The sequence below is a fragment of the Rattus norvegicus genome, chromosome 4 (assembly GCF_036323735.1).
Source record: "Rattus norvegicus strain BN/NHsdMcwi chromosome 4, GRCr8, whole genome shotgun sequence".
Classification (NCBI taxonomy): domain Eukaryota; kingdom Metazoa; phylum Chordata; class Mammalia; order Rodentia; family Muridae; genus Rattus; species Rattus norvegicus.
The window spans coordinates 78516166-78522165 of NC_086022.1; the positions used below are offsets into that span (position 1 = coordinate 78516166).

Here is a 6000-nt window from a genome sequence, read left to right on the forward strand (position 1 = left end):
GACATAGCCATTGCACTCAGGAACACACAGCAGCTGAGGGTAACTGCATAAGCCAGAATCCCAGCACGGACCAGGAAGGGGCTGGTAAAGCCCCACCCCTAGCTGGAGGGCTGTTGGCAGTTGATGGAAATTATGGAAATGAGGGAGGATCGCTTTTCCTTTTTGCTGTGGTCACAGGTAGGTTAGCCATTATCTAGTAGGTGACCACACACCCATTTGCAGCCAGAGAACACTAACTAGACTATGTGTTACTGTTAAAACAAAGAAGAGGACATGGAGTTGGGAAAGGGATGTGTGGGGTGGTCTTGGGGGAGTTAGAAATGGGTAGATATGATCAGAACACATTCTAAGCATGCATAAACTTCTCAAAGCATAAGTGAAATGGTCTTATGTAAAAAGGAAAGCAGTATTGAAACTGCAGGAAAGGTGGCTGCAAGGCAAGACCCTGCTGCTCATGGCTTCCAAGGTATAAAACTGAAGACCCCTTGGGAAGCCTTTTCCTTTGTACAGAGAAAGCCGACGTGGTCCTGCTGGTAAGACTGCCCACTGGAGAGCTTTCCTGACTCAGCTGAGTAGACTTAGAAGATTCTAGTCCTAGAGGGGCACAGCTGCTACTCCAGCTAGAAGCAGAACTTGACCTCATCCATGGTTCTAAGTTTTCAAGCATGCAGAAGAAGGTCAGGGCTATGGGGTTGTGGAAATTTGTGCCCATTAAAATATGGAAAGATGAATCCTGCTTTTGAGAATAGACAATATTTAGCCTGGTCAGATCTTTGAAGGGATCCTCTGAGAAGCCGATCTATGAAGCTGTGAGGATAAAGTCTGAGCTGCAATCTCCATTGCATTAGGATATTACAATCATTGGATATCTGCCAAGGAAGCCTGCAGGCACAGAGTAGAGCTGGCCTGAGAGAGAGGCCATGCATGCTATAAAAAACAAGGTTGTGCTTGGGAAGAGAAACCTATTTGAACCTATTATAGCTCTGATGTTGCTAACATGTGCCCTAGACGCTGGATAAGGAGCCATGGTATTTACCACTGGCCCTGTGCAATTTGGGGCTTCCTGCCCTTCTCCTGTTTGAAATGACAGTACTTTGTGCAATTGTGTGTTAGAAACACACACACACACACACACACACACACACACACACGTTAGTTTTGCCAGATAAAATAGTTACAATGATACAAAAGTAACTTACAGCATAGAGATGATACCAAATATCAACAATGCCTTAAAATAATATGTTAAAATAATAATAATAATAATAATAATAATAATACATATTATTTTATGGAGACTCACAGCTGTGATATTGCACCTGGACTTGAACTCTTGAATGAAATTAGAGTCATTAAGACTTAAGGAGTCTTGAACTTGGAAAAGGCACTTTGCATTATACAATGGCCCTGAAACTCTGGGGACCAGGGTTGAATGTTATGGTTGGAATCCTAATTGTCCTCCATGAGCTCATTATTTGAATACTTGGTCAACAGCTGGTGGCACTGTTTTTAGGACGCTGAAGCCAGTGTTTATTGTATCATTCTGATGGGCAATAAGGCTGGCTGAAGTCCTGGTCCCATGTTTCCTTAGGTCTTATTTCTTTTCCTGCATCATCTTGAGGTCTCTGTCATCCTTCCAATGATGATCTTCCATGTTACTTATCCACAGATAGGCTTTTATTTAGGACTTTTAAGAGACGGGGTCTTGTTGACAGAAGTAGGTCCCTAGAGGTGAGCCTTTGAAGTTACCTGTTCTGGATCTTCCTTGCTGTCTGCTTTCTGCTCCACCCTGCTGTGAAGGGTCTGTCATGTGTTCCTGTTTGCATGAACTCTGCAATGCCTTCCCCACCATGAAGAACTGAATCCATGAAACCAAATAAGTACTCCATCTCATAAATAGTTACAGTGACACAAAAAGAACTAATACAGCATAGAAATGATACTCAATATCAGCAGACAATACCTTAAAATCTGCTTGCTAGGGCAATACCCACCATCCCAGTAGAACATGGACAGCTCCTGAGCTTGCACTACCACATATCAGAGGTAGGAAACAAGGATAAGCTGTAACATCAAGGTTACCAGACAAAGTAACTGTCTCAGGCTGTGTGTTGCTCACAGAAGAAGGAATTCACTACATTGGATCACTACCAAAGTGATGGTATCTCCATCTGTCAGAGACTCATTAACTCCACAGGAACAGAAAACTCAAAAGCAACATCCCAAAGTAGTCAACATAGTCTCTCAACTCCTCTCTCAGAGGTGTGTTAAGACAGAAAATGCAGAATGCTGTGTTTTCTTACAGGATGTTCTAAGGTTCCTCAAAGCACCAGACCTCTAGAAGTTTCACCAAGGTACTAAGCTCTCTCTAATCATCCCAATACAATGTAGGCATCTCCAGGACAGAGTTGTCAGGTAAATGGCTGAAGAAGGCTTTGAGGAATTCTGATGGAATAATCTAAAACTCTATAGCACATGGCTGGATATCACAATTGTTCTTTTTTTTAATCCTTCAGTCATTGAGGAACAGTCTTTAAAAACATTCAAGTATGGAGCTGAAGGGAATTACTACTGCTGATTAGATGAGCAAGGCACAATCACCAATCTATCCCCTGACTTTCAGTCTAAGGATTCATTCTACACTATGCTAGGAAATCCCTCATATCTGAGCTACATCTGAATTGACCACCTGTGAATGCAGGTCTGAACAACAGGTTTTTAAGTTGTTCCAGATGTGACATTTTAAATATGAGGGCAATTGGGTATAACCATAAAAACTCATCACACTTATTTAAATGTATAGTCTTCTAACTTCATAAAATTTGTAAAATATGCCCCATCTACACATGCTCTCTATAATTTGCTGCTGTCAATTAACTGGTTTAAATGGTTTGGGAATATCTGCAGCTCACAGAAGTTGGAGAAGAATGCATCTGGATTAGAGTAATCTGAGCTCTGGCTATGATCTCCAAGTGTGAGGGTAGTGTTAATCTCCCACTGCAGAGCAAGTCCCCAGTCCATCGGGCTGGCTTCCACACAGAAGAGGCTGGCTTGTCTGACAGAGATTACATAGAGCTGGTGATTTGGTTAAGACTTGTGCTGTCTTAACCAAAGTTAAGACACTGTTCTCATAAGTCCACACTGCCTTCCCTGAAGTTCCATGCTTCTTAACCATTGCTTTTTCAGCAAGGAAATGAAAACTATGGAAGGTACAGATGTCCTCACCATACGGAACTGATGTCCTAGATTCACGAAGTTTGTAGGACTCAAGGGAAGCAGGGCGTCAACAAGCCACTGGAGCTGCTCAATAAATACCCACCTCAGCCTCTGGCCTTTGTTATTGCTTGAGCTCTGCCTCTTTGGGTGACACCAAAACCACCCACCTCTGTATGACTTACTCAGTGCTCAGAGTCTGATTTAGGAGTGCATGGTGGAAGAGTTTAAGTCAATTACTTATTGCACTAGATAATTTTATACGGTCCTCTAGGAGCATAGCTGTTTGGTCCAACACAACTGAGTTGTCTGTCAAAGCATGTTTTGTTGTGAGCCATATTTTTTTTTTTGGTTCTTTTTTTCGGAACTGGGGGCCGAACCCAGGGCCTTGCACTTCCTAGGCAAGCGCTCTACCACTGAGCTAAATCCCCAACCCCGTGAGCCATATTTTAATCAGTAGACTTTGAGTCAATCCTACCACTGTCTGTAAGGTGGGTAGGTCACCTGCACCAGCTGATGTCTTAGGAGGAAAGACTCGAAGTCTCTGGAGAAGGAGGAGATCAGCCGACTGGCTTTCATGTCACCCCTTCCTAGTCTCCATACCATGGAACATGAGACTTGTCCTTTCTAGTGAGCTGCTTATTAAAATTCCTCTCTGTAAGACACAAACCGCTCTTATTTGTGCCCTTTCAGTTCTGTCTGCTCTGGACAGCCACGAGTAACACACCTATTCAGGACATCTGCCACTATTGTCTTTCTTAACCAGATGCAGGATCTTGTCTCCACCCATACTAAACCAATGAAGAAATAGTTCCTGGCTCACTGGGCGTATCTCCAACTCAAGACATTTTGTACACTAAAGGAAAAATATGGGATACCTGAACTTGAACCAGGGACCTGTTGATCTGTGGACAACTGCTCTACTGCTGAGCTACACCCCCACTTTGGTGTGGTCTCTCATTATCACCTATCCATCCATGACACCACACCAGACTACTGTGTACTTTAACTCTGCTGGCTTCTTTGCAGGTTCTGAGGACTGGAAAGTTCTCTGTACAGCAGTCTGTTCTCCCCTCCTCAACCTTAACTAGTGATCATGATCCCTCTACCTCAGGGTGTGCTGAGGGCATCACCTTTCATTTGGAAAGTTGCCCTACTATGATTTTTTTCCTCCAAGTCCCCCATGCAGCAGTCAGGACAAGAGCTGTTGGATTAGGTCTATAGTGAACCACTTACATTGCCTAGATACTCCACAGCCTCAGGAGGTGCTCCCTAATTCATACCATCATTCATTCACTCACACCGAGGAGCCTCTCAGGCACTGGTTTCTAATATCTAGGACACAGAAATAGAAATAATAAAACATTGTTCTTGTTCTTCAGAGTTTTAGCACAAATAGGGGACAAAGTCATGGACATGCTTCCATAGAGTCCACTGAAAGCTGAGAGTAAGAAACACCCTATAGTAAGCTGAAGATGAGCTTCTTGGGGGAATGATAAGAAAGAATTAACAAAAGCAGGTCAACTTCTAGGCTGGACTAGCCACAGTGAGCGAACCCCATGATTACTAACTTAAAGGGCAGTTGTGCCACAGTGTGAGTGCATGTGACCCAGATGGCCTCACAATCCTTTGTTAGCTTCTACCAGAGGTAAGGACACAGGTTAGGCCTGAGAAGAATTTAGAACACAAGGGGAACACAGTTCAGTGAGGCATACTGGGAAGTTTAGGCAATGAAAGCCATATATTTGACTGTTATTGTTTACTTCAGGAGTTTTGCTCTCTGGCATCCAAAATAGAATCTGGCAAGGGGGCACCTGGATTTGAACCAGGGACCTCTTGATCTGCAGTCAAATGCTCTACCCCTGAGCTATACCCCCACCTTCTTGCTTATGCCTCATAGGTATTCTAAACCTGCATGACAACTTCCTGACTGACACAGCTGTGACACATGCACTTGCATCATCAGCTTCTTCCTATGATACCCAGCCCTGAGCCACCTTGGCACATCTGACTGCCACCTTCTCAGTAACCAGTAGCCACTTCCCCTCTGTGGGGGTTTGAATGAGAATGGTCCACATGGGTTATATATCTGAATACTTGGTCCCCAGTTGGAGGAATTATTTGGGAAATATTAGGAGGTTCCACCTTGCTGAAGGAGATGTGTCACTGGGGCCTAGCCTAAGGTTTCAAAAGACTCAGGCTATGACTCTCTGTCTCATGGTTGTAGATTAAGATGTGAGCTCTCAGCTGTTTTGTTACAGCACTAGAATGTAACTAAATAACCTTCATTTTCAGCTGAGGCAGGGTCTACAGCTAGAACATTTTCAGACCCACCTGGAAAAGCCAAACTCAGAGTGTTGGATACTAAGCAGACCATTTATACATAGCCGAGATAGGGCGGGACAAAGGCAATTTTCCTATCAGTACCTAAGGGTTAAACTAGACTCTGAGAAGGGGACCAAGGGACACAATTTAAAACCTCTAAAGACAATTCTGACTCACAAACTATGTGGAGATACTGATTTAATCTATGTCCCCACCCCACCACCATGGCGTAGATGTGGAAAACGACAGTGGGTAAAATCATAAAATAAACACACCTGATTAGTGTGGGCAAACCATCCACAGAAGGTGATAGGGAAGCTCTGCCTCAAACACCCGGGGCTGGGAATGGCCTCACCTTTGCCTCTCCTTCCTTTCTTATTTCCTATTTGTAGAACCCTTCATGTGTCAAACAGAAGTATTCTGAGGAAAAGATCTGGAAGTGAGAGCCTACAGATGGCAGTC

General features: G+C 43.8%; 1 non-coding gene across 1 annotated transcript; it reads right to left on the reverse strand.

The window, feature by feature from the left end:
* Nucleotides 1–5018: 5018 nt before the first annotated feature.
* On the reverse strand, nt 5019–5090 carry Trnac-gca13 (transfer RNA cysteine (anticodon GCA) 13). The gene has a single exon. It is a non-coding gene; the product is annotated as a tRNA-Cys (tRNA).
* Between the last annotated feature and the right edge of the window lie 910 nt (nt 5091–6000).